The sequence below is a fragment of the Pelophylax lessonae genome, assembly GCF_965119305.1.
Source record: "Pelophylax lessonae genome assembly, chromosome: 1".
Lineage (NCBI taxonomy): Eukaryota > Metazoa > Chordata > Amphibia > Anura > Ranidae > Pelophylax > Pelophylax lessonae.
Genome location: NC_138768.1, coordinates 203,390,469 through 203,409,498, shown reverse-complemented (window position 1 = coordinate 203,409,498; position 19,030 = coordinate 203,390,469). Strand labels below are relative to the sequence as shown.

The following is a 19,030-nucleotide window of genomic DNA, read 5'->3' as shown; positions in this document are numbered from 1 at the left end:
GCAGGCTCCAGACCTGTTGTCCAGAAACTAGACTCACTACCAAGGCTGGGTATAGCAGATTTTCAAGCAAACTTTGCTAAATTTTTTGAACGTTATGTACGATTTTCTAATCTTTAGTGGGATGAAATTGACGTTTGCTTCAGCCGCAGTGATGAGAAATGTCAAAGGAGCAGGATGAAAAATTTTGCTCAAACAAATGAACGTCTAACAGAGTACATGTTTTTCCTGTGTTAAGGTTGATTTACTCAGAGCTCTGATGAAGGGGGAACACCCCGAAACGCGTAAGCGTTTTTTTGGAGGTCCACATCCTTCCACGGCCTGCGGCAGCAGATGATGCCCAGTGGATATTGCTCATATTTGCCCATGTTTCACTATTGTCTTGTGAGTATAATTTGTACGTATGTCTACAATAAATTGTTTTAAAGATAATGCGCTAGGCTGGCGCGCCCTCTGTCAATTCCTTTTGCAGAACCTGTTTGGGTTACCACGACCCGTTGAGACCCAAATTGCATTATTTTTGGGATACTAGCCGCAAGGCCACCCCTTAAGCGCAGGAGTCAATTGCTCTTTGTACATGTCCAAAGTCCAGCCCGCGGCCAATTGCGGCCCGCGGCCCGCTTTAATACTGCCCCACAGGTAATTTGGAAAAATACATTGGCATCATTCATGACTATTATTACTGCCACCATTAATCATCATTGGTGGGTTCATATAGCGCTTATATGAGCATGCTCCGAATTGAGATGAATACATTGTAAAATCTCAGCTAATGTCTATTGATCTAAATCATTTATAAATATATTTGGACACAACATGTATACTTGGTGTTATGTTCCTGTTCATATTTTTTTTACTTAAAAGTTGACAGACAACCTTTATTACCAATAATATGTAATGTACTTTACAATTTTCCTGACATATATTTCAGCTTCCTGGATTTTTTTTTTTTTTTCACCTGGCCTTCAGATATGAAAGCAGAGTGATTTAACACCTGTTTAGATTTGTCATCCATGTGACAAAATGAAAAGTATGCCGTTTGCAATAAACTTTGCATAAAATAGTTAATTTGCATTTAATTTTAATGGTCCAAAGAATGTCAGGCAAAATGGTCGGCCTTCACGCATCTTCACTTCATTAAATCTGGCCCGCTTTGAAAAAAGTTTGGACATCCCTGGTCTAGAACAAACATGCAACCATTAAATCAGAATGTGTTTATATTTTATTTATTATAGTCAGGAATTAAAAAAACTTAAATTCTAAATATATTTTTATTCAAGTGAATATGAAATCTTACATACAAATTTTATGTAGGGTTTTATCCAGTCAGCTATCTCTTATGGGACAGTTCAGTCTCATGTTTCAGAGATCCTGTCTGAAAGGAGATGATTACTGCTGTGCTGTCTCCTAGCTAATCCATAGTTTTCATAAATCAGAACTAAACCCTCCTTTCCTTTACAGCCCAGGAAGCTGCCATCTTAGCCTTTTTTGACCTTCCAGTGCCATTGTTTTGCACATGATTAATTATGACACTGACCATTTGATGGCCATTGCTCAGTGGAGAGAGCAAGCAACTTTGACAGCCCGCAGACCCCATAAAATTGTCAGGAAGAGGCCCATCAACATAGGGACAAGGTGCTTTAACTCATGTTGAGGGCATGTGGACTGGTATAGTTCAGAAGGAAGGGGGGGTACATGCAGGTCCCCCACTTTCCTTGCCTGCCAGGCTGCATGTTCGGACAAGGGTCTGGTATGGATTTTGGGCTGGTGGGGGCCTCATGACAATTTTTTGTTTATTTGAAGTGGGTTCCCCTTAAAATCCATACCAAACCCAAAGGGCCTCGTATGGATTGTGGGGGGAACCCCACGTTATTTTTTTTTTTTTTTTTTATGATGGGCTTCTTTTTACATTCTGGTTGGAATCCCTGGCTGACAGCAGGAATGAGTAACTGGTTATTAGGATGCCACCTAGTGCCAGCTCCTAACAGCCAACACAAAACTCTGGCAAAACTGCACCAAAAATGCATGTACAAGCTTTTTTTGGTGCGTTTCATTTGAAGTCTATGGGGCCAAAATTGTGCAGCAATTGCACCATAGTAGAACCAGCACCTTTTTGTGCCGTGCCGTGCTGTGCTGCATTGATATGAAGCGTTAATGGATTCCATTGGCCAGAATAATATTTATTCTGGCCACTGGAGTGCATTAACACTGAAATACACGTAAATGTGTCTAGTGTTCAGACGCAGTTACACGCGTTTAGGTACGTTCAGTGTTTTCTCTGCTCTTCAGATCTTCTGATTGTGCTTTTCTTTTTTTTTTTTTTCATTCCCTAAACGCTCCTCTTCTAATACGCCTGTAAACATCTATGTGTGCAAGGGCACATAGCCTAACATAGAGGTGCTTTTACAGGCTGCAATAAAAAAACTCCAAACACTTGTAAACACTTGTAAAAGCATAGTTTTTAAAGCTCAGTAGGCATTACATGTGACGGCATTTGGCCATTTAGTGCTTTCACTCAAGAAGTCTATAACCTTGTGTAAGCTTTAAGAATGAATGAATGGCAGCCCTATGGGTCTGAAAAAGAGCAGCACATTTTGGCTGCAGATGGTTGTGGGTGTTTGAACAGGTGCCATTTACACGCTGTCCCACACCCGCAAACCTAGCCTTAGGCCAGCCATAGATGGGTCAAATCTTGTCCTGATTCAGTTGGGACTGGCAGAGATTCGATTCATACAAGCTGCTTGTACTGGTCAACCCATTGATCAAATTCAGTACAACCAGCCTGTCAGATTTATTGCATGTGATCACTGCCGGCGGTTATAGCCGCCAGAAGTGACCATTGTGTTCTGCTGCGCTGCGGGGGAGGGGGGTTCCCCCATTAACACTGACTGTGTAGATGAAGGAATCATGCAAATGTTTTTTTCAGGTGGAAGGAAAGAAAATTTGTATTTCTATGGGCTGCTTTAGCGTATATATTGCACTGCTAGCTCATAAACATGAAGAACTGTTTCACTTGCCTAGAAATACCATAGCGAACTGTTTCATGACTCTGCTGTCTGTCATTAGGTTTACCACTAGATCTAAATTACAGATCATTCTGCAGCATGCTGCCATTACACTACAAACAACTCAAATTAGAAACATTATAGGATTTGTGTTCAGTCTGTTCACAGCCGTAGCAAAAATCTTTTAACAAAGCATCTGTTTATTATAATGAAATTCTGGAATATGTGATCACAGTGATGGAGCGCTAACACTTAGCAGTATGTGAAATATCCAAGCTGAAGATGGTTAGACATTCTGAAAAATAAAGTGGAACTCCAGGTATCCAGGAACTCCAGCTATAATAACAAAAGACGCACCACTCACAAGGTAACCTGTGAGATCCTTAGCTGCTGTAGGGAGCTGGGTGCCCACCTGGTCCGCAACCAAATCTACAAGTAAAAGAAGAGAGATGGCGGCACTTCCAACATATAAAATTGATCCTTTGTTGTTAATCCAATAAAATCAGACATGCAATCAAAATCAGACATGCAATCCACATACAGCTCCCAAGAGATCAGCAAACGCGTTCCACACTCCTGTGCTTAATCATTGCCATGAATACAGGTTTACTGTTTTACCTGGCAAAGCGCTTGTCCAGCCATTCCTATGATCAACATATCCTTGCCGCACTGTATACCCAGGTAATCCTATTTCCTGGCTCACTTTTGAAACTTTCAATGCCACCTCACCTCATCTTTTTAACAAGAACCTAGACAGCGATAAAAAACCCAAAGGCCTTATTCAGGCTGGGACCGCAAAGCAAGATAATGCACTGTGGATGTACGTTGCAATGCAAGGTCAATTGCACCCCCCACATACAACACACGTACACTGAAATGCACCACAACATACAGATTTTAAAAAATGCTGCAGGACCAATTTTGGGGTGCAGCACGATGCAAGTCAAGATATATTTAACAGAAAATCCACCAATCAGTGCAAACAATTTATGGCCTAGCCCCGCCCCCTGACATCGTATTGACATCCTAAGCCTGCCATTATACCTAGTTTAATAACTTAAGGACCGCCCCACGTACATTTACTACGGAAGGGCAGGCCTTAAGCGCAAAATCACGTACCTGTACATGATTCAGGCCGGGACCGCAAAGCAAGATAATGCACTGTGGATGTGCGATGCAATGCGAGGTCAATTGCACCCTCACATACAACACACGTTCACTAAACACACCACAACATACAGATTTTAAAAAATGCTGCAGGACCAATTTTGGGGTGCAGCACAATGCAATAAAGCTATGCACCTAGACTTAAAGTAACTAATTTTGTAAAATAACAATCTTTTTCTCATTCTGTCAGTTTCCGAATAAAAGTAAGGTCATGACCATGTTGATAGACTATCTACTTTGGTCAAAGAACAGTGTCAGGAGGGCTGATTCCATGAAGCTTTCCGCTATAGGCTTGGACAAAAGGTGCCACACTATTGAATCATGAATATTCATTATTAAAACATTCAAATTATGAAGATTTTTTTGATCTTGCATTGTAGGTGAAAGATGTGCTACCGTAAATTAGGACATAGCCATCATTTTTATAGAGTACATGACAGGCCCAACACAGACAATCCCTGAATCTCATAAAGACTGGTGCAGATAGATTTAGCAAAAGTGCCTCTTATGTGTTTCTAAAAGCGGTCCAGCATGTGCCAAATTCCCGTACCTAAACACAATACTTCCCACGCACACGTTCCCAAAGATGACTATACGGTAATGATGGGTGATGCAATGACCACAGGCTGGGAACCGTAAACGTTTGTGAACGATGAGTGAAGTGAAGAACTGTCATCAGCACACCAAAGATGCCTCAAGAAGGGTTCAAAGCTTTGTTATCGTGGTCACATAGTACAAAGAAGGCAACGTTTCAGAGCCACGCAGGGGCCCTTCATCAGGCAAGTGACAAAGTGCACTGCAAGTCAACACATATTTAACAGAAAATTCCCCAATCATTGAAAACAACTTACGGCCCAGCCCTGCCTCCTCACATCGTATTGACATCATAAGCCTGCTATTATACCTAGTTTAACCGCCTAAGGCCCACCCCATGTACATTTACTACGGCAGGGCGGACCTTAAGCACGAAATCATGTACCTGTACGTGATTTCTTTCAAGAGCCCTGGGGCGCGGGGCACTGAAGCCCCGCTCCTGCTGAGATTGCACACAGCGGGAGCCAATCATAAGAGGTCTCGCGGACATCTGGTCTGCCGGAAACCCGGCAATCGTTTGAAAAGAGGCAGATCGGCGGTCTGCCTATGTAAACAAGGCAGATTGCCGTTCTGCTAGTAAGGAAGATGGAGATCTTGTGTTTCTGCTAATCATCAACACGGATCTCTGTCTTCCTACAATGCAACCATCACCCCCACACAGTTAGTAATCACTCCCAGGGAACGCATTTAACCCTTTGATTGCCCCTGATGTTACCCCCTTCCCTGCCAGTGTCATTTGTACAGTGACAGTGCATGTTTTGTAGCACTGATCACTGTATTAGTGTCACTGGTCCCCAAAACGTGTCAGTTAGTGTCAGCTTTGTCAGCAATGTCCCCACTAAAATTGCTGATCGCTGCCATTGCTAGTAAAAAAAAAAAAAATAACTGAAAAGTCCATAAAACTATCCCATAGTTTGTAGAAGCTATAACTTTTGCGCAAACTAATCAATACACGCTTATTGGGATTTTTTTTTTTTACCAAAAACATGTAGCAGAATACATATTGGCCTAAATTAATGAAGAAATTAGATATTTAAAAAATTTTTATTGGATGTGTTTTATAGCAGAAAGTAAAAAATATTGTTTCTTTTTTTTTTTTTTTAATTGTCAGTCTTTTTTTGTTTATAGCAGGAAAAATAAAAACCGCAGAGGTGATCAAATACCACCAAAAGTAAGCTTTATTTGTGGGGAAAAAAGGACATCGATTTCATTTGGGTACAGGTCGCACGACCACCCAATTGTCAGCTAAAGCAATGCAGTGCCGTATCGCAAAAAATGGCCTGGTCAGGAAGGGGGTGAAACCTTCCAGGAGCTGAATTGGTAAACAAATGACATAACTTGTTTAGGAGCCCTGCATGGCTCTGAAACGTTGCCTTCTGTGTACTATGTGACCATGACAATAAAGCTTTGGACCCTTCTTGAGGAATCCTTAGTGTGCTGGTGATAGTTCTTCACTTAAATTGCCGTACTTGTCTAGAATGTGTGCTTGAATTTGGCTCATGCTGCGCTACTTTTGGAATGCACGAGAGACACTTTCGCAAAAGAGAGTTGGTATTAATTAGGTCCACTTAAGTAGTCGTAAGATACACTGTTGGTATGTTATGTTGCCCCACGATGAAAAAGTGGCACATTGTAGAATGACCTGAATTTGGTGCACGAGTCCCTGTCAAAATGAAAAGTGACGTAATTTGGTAAAATACATCAACAAAAAGCATTAATACCAGAAAAGTGGCGAAGCTTTATTGAATTCCCCCAATATCTCTGCACATTGGCCCTTCGCAGTCCACATTTATCACAGTCAGCACATTATGGCTTGGCAAATGATTGAATAGTAAATGGAATCATAACACAGTACGCATGTGAATTACAAAGGAATATTTTCGGTACCTTGGGAATATTGGGGCCCTTTGTGATGACATACCCCAAACTACTTTTGGTTATTTCCCACTTCACTTACAGTAAAAACAGCTGCTAGCAGCTGCTACTTGTTTTCTTTCTTCTGCATGAACACATTCACAGCAGCCACACACTATAATAAGAGAAGATATTGTGTAAATGTATCAAAGAAGCAGATAAGAGTTATTAATATATTTATCAAAAGGCCTTCTTGTAAAGTTTGTTTTCATGGTCAGGATGCGCGCCTTATATACAGAGACCCAGCCGGTGCGCTCATCTACATATGCCAAAGCAACTGTTCATTAACAGTGACTTGCTGCGACTGTATGTCACACGAGCTTTACAATAGGACCCCTGTGGATAAACTGAAATTATGATTGATGGGACAAATGCCCTTACAGCAACAGGTTTCTTGGAAAATTGGAACTGAAGATGAAGTGTTAAGTATGTTATGTGTATTAATGAGTTTGTCTGGGCTGACTCAATAAAAGGAAAGTAACAAGTTGAGTTGACAGTGCTGCTAAAATTCACACTAGTCCTACAGTCCAATGACAGAGTAACTGGCAGTCAGTCCCTGGGACAAACACTGTACTGTACAAACAGGCTTTAATAACGGACAACTGCAAATCACCCCCCCCCCCCCCCCAGGTTCAGATCTATTTATTATCCCCTTACGAAACAGAAGAAACCTTCTTAACTGGCCAAAGGTTTGTGTCGGACCATTCCAGTAGGAACAATCACACCTTTGTGTATTAAGGTGTATCTAAAGCCAAATTTGTGTTTAGTATTGGATAGAGTAGGCAGGGGGTAAACTTCTGTTGGGTATGTACTGCTGTCTGTGTCCACACTGGGGAGACTTGCCCTCTCTTTGTATCTTGGTGACCATCATCAAGTGTGGGGGAATCCAAAAATTTGAGTTGTACCAGAATAGAATAAGAGAGGAAATCTTCTGGACTTGTTCTGGTGACTGGGAATATTAGATTTCCCTGATTTTGGAGAGATTTCCCCTCACTTCCTGTTGTCTCTACAGGAGAGTAAGTGAAAGCCATGCTCTCAAATGGTACACAGAGGGCAAAAATATCTGACAGGGGTTTTTCCTACTATATCCAAAGCTGTATGTAGATATTTGCTCAATCACATCAGGTTCTTAGTGATTCCATGGGCTTGCTCCCTGGGAACCATGTCTGACACAAATGTAAGCCTATTTCCATAGAATTTTCTACGAGGTAGATTGTCAGGTCTTTTTTGAACCCTCCCTAATTGGTCAGATTGAGTACCAGCATGCAGAATGTGATAACACATGGGCATTACCGTTTTGTACACACACACACACACATACTAGGGCCAATTTAGAAAGGAGCCAATAAAGAGAAAAGTACAGCTAAAGCTTGTTTGGCTGTATTTCTCCTGTGGATCACAGGTGTGCAACCTGTTCTGCACTCCTGTGACCGATTCTCAGCTGACAGCGGGCTGAAGCCCGCTGTCGGCTGACGTTGCAAAGCCAGCTAGGCAAAGATCGCGACCATATGTTCAGGATTCACCCAGGAGCCTGGATCGGCATCTGGCTCAGCTACTCAGCAAACCACTGAGAGCCTGAGCCAACCACTCCCATCCCCTCCACAGCCTAGAACTCCAGTGAGCACGTGGAGGGGGGGGGGGCAGAGCAGACAGCGGTGACCGACAGTCACCAGCTCTCTGCTCATTGAGCACTGGGAACTGAGTGATCATCGGTGTTTGATTGCTCAGTTCTCACCCTTAGAGCCTGCTGGGGACAGATATAGCATTGGACCGATGTTGCATCCCCCTAGGTTAGTATGATTCCTAAAAAAAAAATCCATACTTCTCTTTTAACCTACCAGCATGTCTTTGGAGTGTTAGAAAAACAGAATAACCAGAGGAAATCCACATGAACACGGAGGGAATATGCAAACTCCATGCAGATGGTTTTCTGGACAAGATTCAAACTAAGAAACTTACTAGTGCCACCCCTATTCAAAACGAAAGAGCTTTATTTTTCAGCACAACATGCAAAACCACTGGATGACGCATATTGGGGCAAACAATCTATTCAGATATATGCACAGAGCCTACTTATTCTCTTTATCATCATCAAACATTTCCTAAGAGAAAATATGGACACTGCCAGGGCTAAGCTGCTTCTAAAAAGGCAATTTTTTGGCTTCTATGCAGACTATCTTAGTCACTGACCTTGGACAAGTTAGCATATTGAGAAAGTCAGAGTAAAGAAGTCCTTATTTGCGTGTTTGCTCTGGGTTAGTGACTAAAAGAATTTAAGAAAGAGGTTTGGCATTATGGCCAGGCAACTAGCATTTTCAAAGAGAGGTGATCAATGGTATGTCCTTCAAGAATCCTCCAATTACCAAGCTCTTTATATAGAAAGGGACTTCTTTTCCAGTTTAAAGTGCTCCACTTTCTATCTAAAGAACACGGTTATTGGAGGATTCTTGAAGGACTTACCACTCTATATGTGTTTCACACCTGAGCACTGTGTTGCTTGAAGCTAATTATACGGGAAAAAAAATGAGATTCTTATGAGGCAGAGTTGTGTGTTTTTTGTGCATTTAGCTTCAAACAGATTTCGGTTGTCAGTGTTATCACAACTGCTCAGTTCATGCAGTAATTTGTTTTCAAGTTTCCACAGATGGCACAGAAAAGCTAGAACAGGGGTTTTAATTCTTCCCTACTTCACCCAAAACTAAAAAAAACTAAAAATTTGCCTCTACCCACTTAAAATAATGATTTTCAAGTAAAGTGTCACTGTAATAGTAAGCTAACACAGAAACAAATACTTTTCTTCCTTCTACCACTTATATTTTGTTAAAACGTGAAATGGTTAATGGCTTTAAATGTTTGACAGCTATTAGAAGATCTAAGAAGGTCTGGTGCACCTGGGCATTGTGAGTAAGATCAAACACAGGAGACAATGCCCATACAACTTCACTACTCTATAAGGGTGAAAAAAACGCATTGTTCTCACTGAATGTCACAAACCCACCCAAGTTATACATTCACCAAGATGTCTCTGTATCTGTGGTAAGCTCTTTCAAAGTTACATTGAAACACCATTATTGCCAACTGTCCCGTTTTTCCACCGAAAGCCTAGGCATTGTAAAATCCAATAGAGCTTTCAATTTATCAGCCATGCATTCCAGGTGCAAAAAAAAAAAGCATTTGAAGTCTTACAGTTTTTTTCTTTGGAAAACAGCTACGACCTGTGTAAAAAAGCCTTTCTCCCTACCAGCAGTAGTGTATTCTGGTTTTGAGCTGCCCTAGGCAAGACTAAAATTGGGCGCCCCCCTCCCCCTCCTATGTAAATTTGCCCCACCCCTTCCTGTTTAATGGATGTGACTCCCTCCAAAATTGAAGGACTACAAGTCCCAGCAAGAACCACTGAAATCTCATGAGAGGGGGGTGAGAGGGGGTGGAAGAGAGAGAGGGGGGTGGGTAAGGGAGAGTGAGGGGTATGAGAGAGGGAGAAGGTGGTGGGAGAGAGAGGGAGAGAGAAAGAAGGTGGTGGGAGAGGGAGAGACAGCGAGAGAGAGAGGGAGGGTGTTGGGGGGAGAGAGGGTGTTGAGAGAGAGAAAGAATGATGGGGGAGAGAGAGGGTGTTGGGAGATAGAGAGAGAGGGGTGTTGGGGGAGAGAGAGGGTGTTCAGAGAGAGAGAGGGGTGAGAGAGAGAGAGGGGGGATGAGAGAGAGGGGGGAGAGAGAGAGAGGAGGGGGATGAGAGCGAGAGAGGAGGGGATGAGACAGAGAGAGAGGAGAGTGAGAGAGGGAGAGGGGGGTCAGAGAGAGGGAGGGGGGTGAGAGAGAGAGTGGGGTCAGAGAGAGGGAGCGGGGGTGAGAGAGAGAGGGAGTGGAAGAGAGAGAGATGGGGAATAGAGAGAGAGCGAGAGGTGAGAGAAAGAGAGAGAGAGGAGGTGGGGGAGAGAGAGAGGGGGTGGTGGGAGAGAGAGAGATGGGGGTGGGAGAGAGAGGGAGGAGGTGGGAGAAGGTGTGACATCACTGATTGCTAGACGCCAGGCGGCTTTAGCAACCAGTGGCTAATGGAGGCGAGGGTGGCTGTTTTGCTGCCCCCCTGCAAAGTGCCGCCCTAGGCCTGGGCCTTGTCGGCCTAGGCCAAAATACAGCACTGCCTACCAGTATCCTGAAAAAAGGACCCTTGCTCTCCAGGTGGAAGAAGCAGTTCCTCCGAAGTGGTCCGACATGCCTTCTGTTATGTCAGAGTTAAGCCCCGTACACCCGCAACAAATTTCCGCCGACCGGTCGCCCGTCTTTTGTCCAGAGTGGTGTCTGTTGGTTGGAATGTGCTCTAGACTGCACACGAATTTTCAATAGAACTCCTTTATTCTCCATGAATACAGCAGACAGACAGTGCAATACACGGACAGACGTGTCGGGTTGACGCGTTTCACGATAAAAATCGCTTAATCATAACCACACAGAGGTGTGGTTTACAAGGGCTTTCAAAGCTCTTTACAAGGGCTTTAGGGCTCTTTCACACAGTCCGTCCATCAGACGGACTCCATTTATCTCAGTGGGGAATCGATCCACCGATCTCCCGCTGAGTAGGAGGATGACAGCTGTTCTCCGTGCTGTGTGCTGTCAGGTCCCCATGCATCTCTATGGGGGAATCGGATGGGAACGGACCGTCGGTCCATTTTCATCCGATCACATCCGATCCAATCCGCTGGATTTGACGGATCGGATCAGATGTCAGCGGACATGTCTCTGCTGACATCCGATGCCCCATAGAGATGCATGGGGTGACCGTTTAGATCCGCCAAAAAAACGGACAGGCGGATCTGAATGGTCCGCCTGTGTGAAAGGGGCCTTACAAGCAGAATATCTAAGTTGCATCCAAGTCGCACTATATAGTCACACTGAAAATTGGATCAAAGTCGGATCTCAGCAGTGTGAACCTAGCCTAAAAACAAAAAATATATTACAAAATATAAAAAAACAAAATACCTGCTAACAGGCTTTTTAAAACATTATTCCTTCGACCTCATGCACACTGGACGTTATCCAAACGTCAGAACAAAAGCTGTAGCTGTAGAAGGAGTTTTTCAGCTTTTTTGCAGTAGCGTTTTTTATGTTTTTTTTTTGGCTTTTTCAGCTGTAGCGTTTTTTTAGCTTTTTTCTTTTAGCAAACCTATACTCCCACAAAAGCTTATGGCTCAAAAAAGTTAATAAATGCCAAATAGCCAAGTTTTTCTGCATTTTTCAGCGTTTCAGTGTGCATGAGGCCTTCTAAGTAATTTACAGCTCTTTGTTCTGAATTCTTAGGCCTCAATGGACGTTTTTACAGCTGCTGTTTTTGGCGTCAGTTTTTTTTTTCTACAGACAGTAACTTCCACAGCATGTTATCCTATGTGTCCATGCACACATAGGCTGTTAGCAGCAGATTTTGGCAGTGGCGTTCTCTGGCTGGAAAAAAACCCCAGAACTAGTGGGTTTTAGGAGGTGTTTTTCAGCTGTAAAAATGATCTAGCCTTGATAAAAGCTTAAAAACGCTGAAAAACGCAAAAAAACGCGACTATTCTGCATTTATCAACTTTCTTGAGCCATAAGCTTTTGGGGGAGTATAGTTTTGCTAAAAAAAAAAAAAAAAAAAGCTAAAAAAACGCTGAAAAACTCTACTGCAAAAAAGCTGAAAAACGCCTTCTACAGCTACAGCTTTCAACTGACATTTTGATAACATCCAGTGAACAAGAGGCCTAATAGCAGTGTTAATTTCGGCAGCAAATTTCAATTTAGTTTTAGTTTTAGTCCCATTTTAGTCTTCTGCAAGTGTTTTAGTTTTAGTCGTATTTAGTCGATTAAAACTCCAGTACATTTTAGTCGACTAAAACGTCCTACATTTTAGTCGACTAAAACTCATTTTAGTCATCTATAATCAAATGGGTGTAGTTCAATTGTAATTTGTAATGCATTATTTAAGCATTTCTCTACAATTTCCAAACTCATTATATACTACTGCTGGTCCTGGAGTGAAAAATCTAATATGTTATTATTTATGGTATTAAGCTTTGAGCATGCACCAGTGTTAATTTTGGCAGCGAATTTCGATTTAGTTTTAGTTATAGTCTTTTGACTAAAATGCCATTTTAGTTTTAGTCGTATTTTAGTCTTAAGACTAAAATGCCATTTTAGTTTTAGTCGTATTTTAGTCTTAAGACTAAAATGCCATTTTAGTTTTAGTCGTATTATAGTAGTCTGAATTGTTTTAGTTTTAGTCGTATTTTAGGCGACTAAAATTGTGTTAATTTAGTCGACGAAAACGTTTTAGTCGGTTTTAGTCGACGAAATTAACACTGCCTCATACATTAAAAAAAACTATTCTATACATTACCTTTGTGGTCTAGTCACACCTTGTCAATTGCAGTGCCATTCCTTTTTAATGCAACACACCTCCAGCCAAACGCATTGCAACTTAGCACAATGCACAGTAACACACAACCTGGGAGTTATGGTGTGCTGTGTTGGAAAAAAATAGCACTTGTTAAATTTTTTGTGCGTTCTGGTGCATTGTTATCCCATTCAAATGAATGAGCTGCCTTTACACAATGCAACAGAATGTGATGTTACCACAGTGCTCCAGAACACAAAGGTGCAAATGGCCCCAATGCTTTATTAAAGCATACATTTCATTTTTCCCCATGTTTTTTTTTTTTTTGTCTAATCACAGAGAAATGTGCATAGGACATCCCTACTCCCTGCACATGTATATTTATACAAAAAAAGGCAACGCCTATTCAGTGCACTGGCTTTCAACCACTTCTGGACCGGAAGATTTTCCCCCCTAATGACCCTAATGATTTTGCAATTTTGCACTGCGTTACTTTAATGGAAAATTGCGCAGTCGTGCGACGCTGTACCCAAATAACATTGATGTCCTTTTTCCCCCACAAATAGAGCTTTCTTTTGGTGGTGTTTGATCACCTCTGCTATTTTTATTTTTGCGCTATAACCAAAAAAAGAGCAACAATTCTGGAAAAAAAAAAACAATATTTTTCACTTTCTGCTATATAACATTCCAAAAAAATATAAAAATTTTTGCTACATATTTTTGGTAAAAAAAAATCCCAATAAGCGTATTTTGATTGGTTTGCGCAAAAGTTATCGCATCCACTAACTCCGGGATAGATTTATGTCATTTTTATTTTTTTAATAGTAATGGCGACGATCTGCGATTTTTAGCAGGACTGCGACATTGCGTCGGACAGATCGGACCCCTAACTGACACTTTTGGGGGGACCAGTGACATTACTACAGTAATCAGTGCTAAAAATATGCACTGTTACTGTAATAATGACACTGGCAGAGCCGCCTGCCCCATGCATCGGAGTCCCCGCTCCCTGAGTGGGGGTGGGAGCGCGCATTCAGCGGTGCGCGCTTGCCCCCTAGCTGAAGACTCGCGACCGGTGTAGCCCTACGTCGGTTCGCACAGGAGGGTCAGCCTGCCGCAGTATATATGCAGTGGGCGGTCCGGAAGCGGTTAATGTCTTCTCTACACCTGAGTACAACATGAAGTGAAAATGGATACGTGGCAACTCGTTCATCCAAGTGATATAATGTATTGATACATTTTGAGTACAGAAAATACAGAGGCTTACGCGTTTCAGCACGCAGCATTACTCATAGCCATATTGCATTTATAGTTGTAATACACATATTTTAGGAGAAAGGCTTCATGTATTCTATGTATGTAACCAATTCTGTAAATGTATTGCACTCCATAGTCCTGTGTCATCCGCGGAGTCAGAACATTGCTTTTGATAATAACAGAATGCATGTGTAGATATTAAAGGCAGCAATTTGACTCAAACCAAAGCCAGCTGATCCAGCAGTCTAGTGTTTGTTTTCTATTGATCTTCTTTCATGTTCTTTTCTTTCTTCGTTACAGAAATGTGGAAGTACAATCTTTTAAAAGTCTGACTCATAGTTGGTTTGAAATATATAAAGGTTCGTTCTAACTCAATGCAAATGTGAATGGCAATCAATGATCCCAGGCGTCTTTGAAGAGTGATACATCACAGCTAAGGCAACCAAAGCCACTTCAACTCCAAAGTGTTTTTCCAGTTCAGCTGTCTCTTCATCGGGGAATCTGACAAAGGTGTTTGTAGTCTGATTTGTACTCAGTAAACGGCATTCTTAAGAAAATCCAAAGCAGTCCAGGGACGTAAAAAATTTGCGGCCAGTAAATACTAAAAATGATTAGCTTTACTCGCACAATTTAAGAATCCTAAGGGGATTAAACAGTTGTAGATGAGAAATGACAATTAGTAAGAATCTGTCATGGGAGAAATAAAGATAATGCTGAAAAAAATTGTTAACCACTTGCTGCAAAATCACGTACCTGTACATCATTCTGCTTCAAGTGGATGTACCGGGGTGAGGTATCGCCGCAAATCTTAGAGCAAGAGCAATAATTCTAGCACTAGACCTCCTCTGTAACTCTAAACAGGTAACCTGCAAACAATTTTAAGGCGTCACCTATGGAGTTTTTTAAGTAGCATAGTTTGAATTGTCGCCATTCCATGAGCATGCGCAATTTTAAATGTGTTGGGTATCTATTTACTCGGCATAACATCGTCTTTCACAATATACAAAACAATTGGGCTAACTTAACTGTTTTTTTTTTTATTTCATTAGAGTGTATTTTTTTTTTTTTTTTAAGAAAAATCAGTTTGCAAGAGAGCTGCACAAATATAGTGTGACATAAAATATTGCAACAACCACCATTTTATTCTCTAGGGTCTCTTCTAAAAAAAGAATATATATCACGTTTGGGGGTTCTAAGTAATTTTCTAGCAAAAAATACAGATTTTTTTTCTTCTAAGCAACAAATGTCAGAAAAAGACCTGGTCTTTTGGTGGTAAAGTATAACTAAAGACCAAACTCTTGTTTTTTTAGCCAGCAGACTAAAAAAAAAAAACAACAGATTCCTCCATCCATACAATCGAGGTAGATAGAGAACCCCCCTGCTGGGACATGGAATTCTAAGGCCCCTTTCACACAGGCGGACCGTTCAGATCCGCCTGTCCGTTTTTTTGGCGGATCTGAATGGTCCCCCCATGCATTCCTATGGGGCATCGGATGTCAGCGGAGACATGTCCGCTGACATCCGACCCGATCCGATCCGTCAAATCTGGACGGATGGAAACCCTATTTTCCATCCGTCCAGCGGATCGGATCGGATGGGATCGGGTGAGAACGGAATGATGGTCCGTTGACATACGATTTCCCCCATAGAGATGCATGGGGAACTGTCAGCTGTGTCTCCGCACACAGCGCGGAGACACAGCTGTCCTCCTGCTGCTCAGCGGGGGATCGGCGGCTCGATCCCCCGCTGAGAAAAACGGACTCCGTCCAACGGACGGAGTGTGTGAAAGAGCCCTAAGGCTGGGTTCACACTATTGCGAATTGGATGCGGGTTTCAGGAGCCTGTGACCAGCTCTCAATGCGCACAGCTTCAGGACGGCTGTGGAGCGAATTGCACAGGAGTCCTGTGCGTCTTCTGGTCTGTTTCAGGTCTGAATTCAGCAAAAAATTCGGACTGAAATTGGACCTGAAATGGTGAACAGGGACGCACCGGGCCCCTGCTGTGAGCTGCTCCACATGGAGGTGTGAACCCAGTTTGACAGCTGCACCCACCATCAGAATACACAGGCGAGCATCTACAGCAGCTAATCGAGAAAAGTTTTCCTTTTCAACATAAGTAAATCAAGTGATCGACTACTATAGAATGGGGGGAATAAAATTTGCCCAGTTCATGGCGGCTGAATTTCGATCAGTTTATGGCCAGCTTTAGGTTGTTAGTAGAGTACCCCAGTGTTCAGATTTGGGAACATTACTTTTAAACCTGTCTAATGGTACTGACTGGCTAACAGCCACTGTCTATGGCAAAACAGACCTAAGCAGAAAACTTTGAGAGATGCCCGAAAAAAAGTCAAAAGGCCAGGTTGGAGCTGTAACCTATACCTGTAGCTATTGTTTCGATACAGGAGCAGGGCCAAGTGTGTCTACAGGTCACATAGGCCTGCACTGTACACTTCAAGGAGAAATGTGGCATGTGAGGTTATCCAATGGCTAAACAATTCTACCTTCAACTTTAATAACATATACAAGTTCTAAAGACATCTTTGTCTAGAGATTACTAGTAACTTTCCATTCACCACATGACATAGTTCAAATACAATAAAAAAAAAAAATAAAAAATAAGTGAAAACACTAACAATTTTGATTTCAGTTTTCTAAAACTGCCTCCAGACATTAAACAGCAGGTGGACCTGCATGCAAGAAACAGCTCCTCAGAGATCTTTCCGATACACAATCGTTCTACAAACATGCAGGTTCACACTGGGCAAACCTCCATGTTTGTGCTCACAGAGAAAGACAGGCAGGTTGCAGCTGTATAACAGGAACCCTAGGGATTCGCCAAGAAAATTCATCCCAGGCGATCTACCCCAGGCATCTTAGGTCGGTGACTATCGTTCATCATCAGAGTGAAGCTGTCTATAAACACAAGAACATTCCCCAATCCAGCCATAATCTGCCACATTGGATTAAAGCTAAATTATAGGAATTCAGAAACTTTGTAATACGTGCAGGCACACTATGAGTTCAATCCAAGGTAGTGCATGTCATCTCCTAAATGTATCTCTATTATGTATATCTAACAGGTTTATGGTTCTGCCCAAGCATACACTGACACTTGAGGCTGTGAAAGAGGAGAGAAAGGCACACAGAGCAGCTATGCCTGCCCCTCCCCTCTGCTCCTCTGCTGCCCATTCAGAGAAGCCTTTGTATTTTGTGAATGATTTCACATATTACAAAGGCTTCTGTGATTGGGCAAGGGGAGAGGTAGGCATAGCATCTGCCCTTATTCTAATGTTGAAGATGCTTAGGCTTAAAGCATCAGTGTTGGGTGATAGCCATCTCCTGGGAGAGCAATAAAACTGTCAGATATAAATAATAAAGAGAAGCCCAGGAGATGTCATGCAGCTCATTATACTTAACTCATAGTGTGCATTCACTTTTTACAAAGGATATGGAAGCTAACCTATCGCCTAAACCAGAACCCCAGGACCATCATGATCTGAGGTCACCACGATGGAGAATGAATGACCACACATAACTCCTGTTTTTTGTTTTTAATTCTTTCACATCTCCATAGAAAGTAAAGGGTAAATATTGTGGGGCAAATGTAAACTTTAAATCACTGAAAATCAATTATTTACCAGTTCAAATTAGTGATTGCTAACAACCTTATCTTGAATTGTAACATTTGATATTTCGTAACAGCAACAAAAGTTACTGTTCTTATTTTAAGCTACATTTTGATGAAACTGTGAAGCTTATAGTTCATTATGTTCCATTTTATTCTACTAGTCAGATCTTATCTGTCACGCATTATATTTTTTAGGTAGATGTTGGAGTATCTACTTGAATATGTACAGCCCCAAAGACTAAAACAGTTGGCACTTGCAATCTCTGTCTGAGAGAAAAACAGAAAAGATTAAACGATCAAGTTTCCCTTTATTTCCTAACAAGCCTTACAACAGCTGCCCCTGCTGGGTTTTAGCAACTGTTCCTTATGTGGACAACAAACTTTCTGTTTTCTGAAGGGGGTTTACTTACGTCATCTGCATGTGGTATGGATTAAACCAGTAGCAAAGGCCTATTGTGCACTACGGCTCCCTAATATTTGAACATGATTTTAAATAATGCAGTCTATTTCAGGAGCTCAGTGCCATGACTGTATATAAACATTTTATATCACAAAGAGTCCTATATTACAATTATTCTGTAGTTAAAAAAATGTAGACTGTACAACTACATAAATAATATTTATGAGTTTTGCTGTTTTAGCATACGACCCTTTCACGTATGATGGAGACCTGTGACTCCTAGCAACATGCTGTAATTCCATTATTTGGCTGTAATATCATTAGTACGTGCCATTTAAACACAGTGCGCAACAGAAAGACACTGGCATCCAAAAGAGGGGGAGAGGGGGAGAGAGGAGAGCAGTAGGCTGATGGAGGCACATAATCTGACCACGGTAATCAGGGATCATCAGCCATAATTACCATGGTCAGCACAAACAGGGGGACAAAGGAACTGGCAGGATCAACCAGGTTTTTTTAGAACATATAGAGGGACAAATTACACAGCACAAGCACTATGCTGTGTATCATGATTTAAAGGAAAATTATTTTTTTTTTTTTAGGTTTACAACCACTTTACCTTTCCTGATTCTAAAACAAAAAAAAAAATGTTCTGGCAAGAGTTGAGTATTATAACATCGTGTACAAGAATGTACAGTACTGGCTACATTTAAT

General features: G+C 41.8%; 1 protein-coding gene across 2 annotated transcripts in view; it reads right to left on the bottom strand.

Moving 5' to 3' along the window:
- MEGF10 (multiple EGF like domains 10) overlaps positions 1-19,030 on the bottom strand; it is a 202,254-nt gene that overhangs the window by 150,914 nt on the left and 32,310 nt on the right. The gene's annotated exons all lie outside the window — the stretch shown is intronic.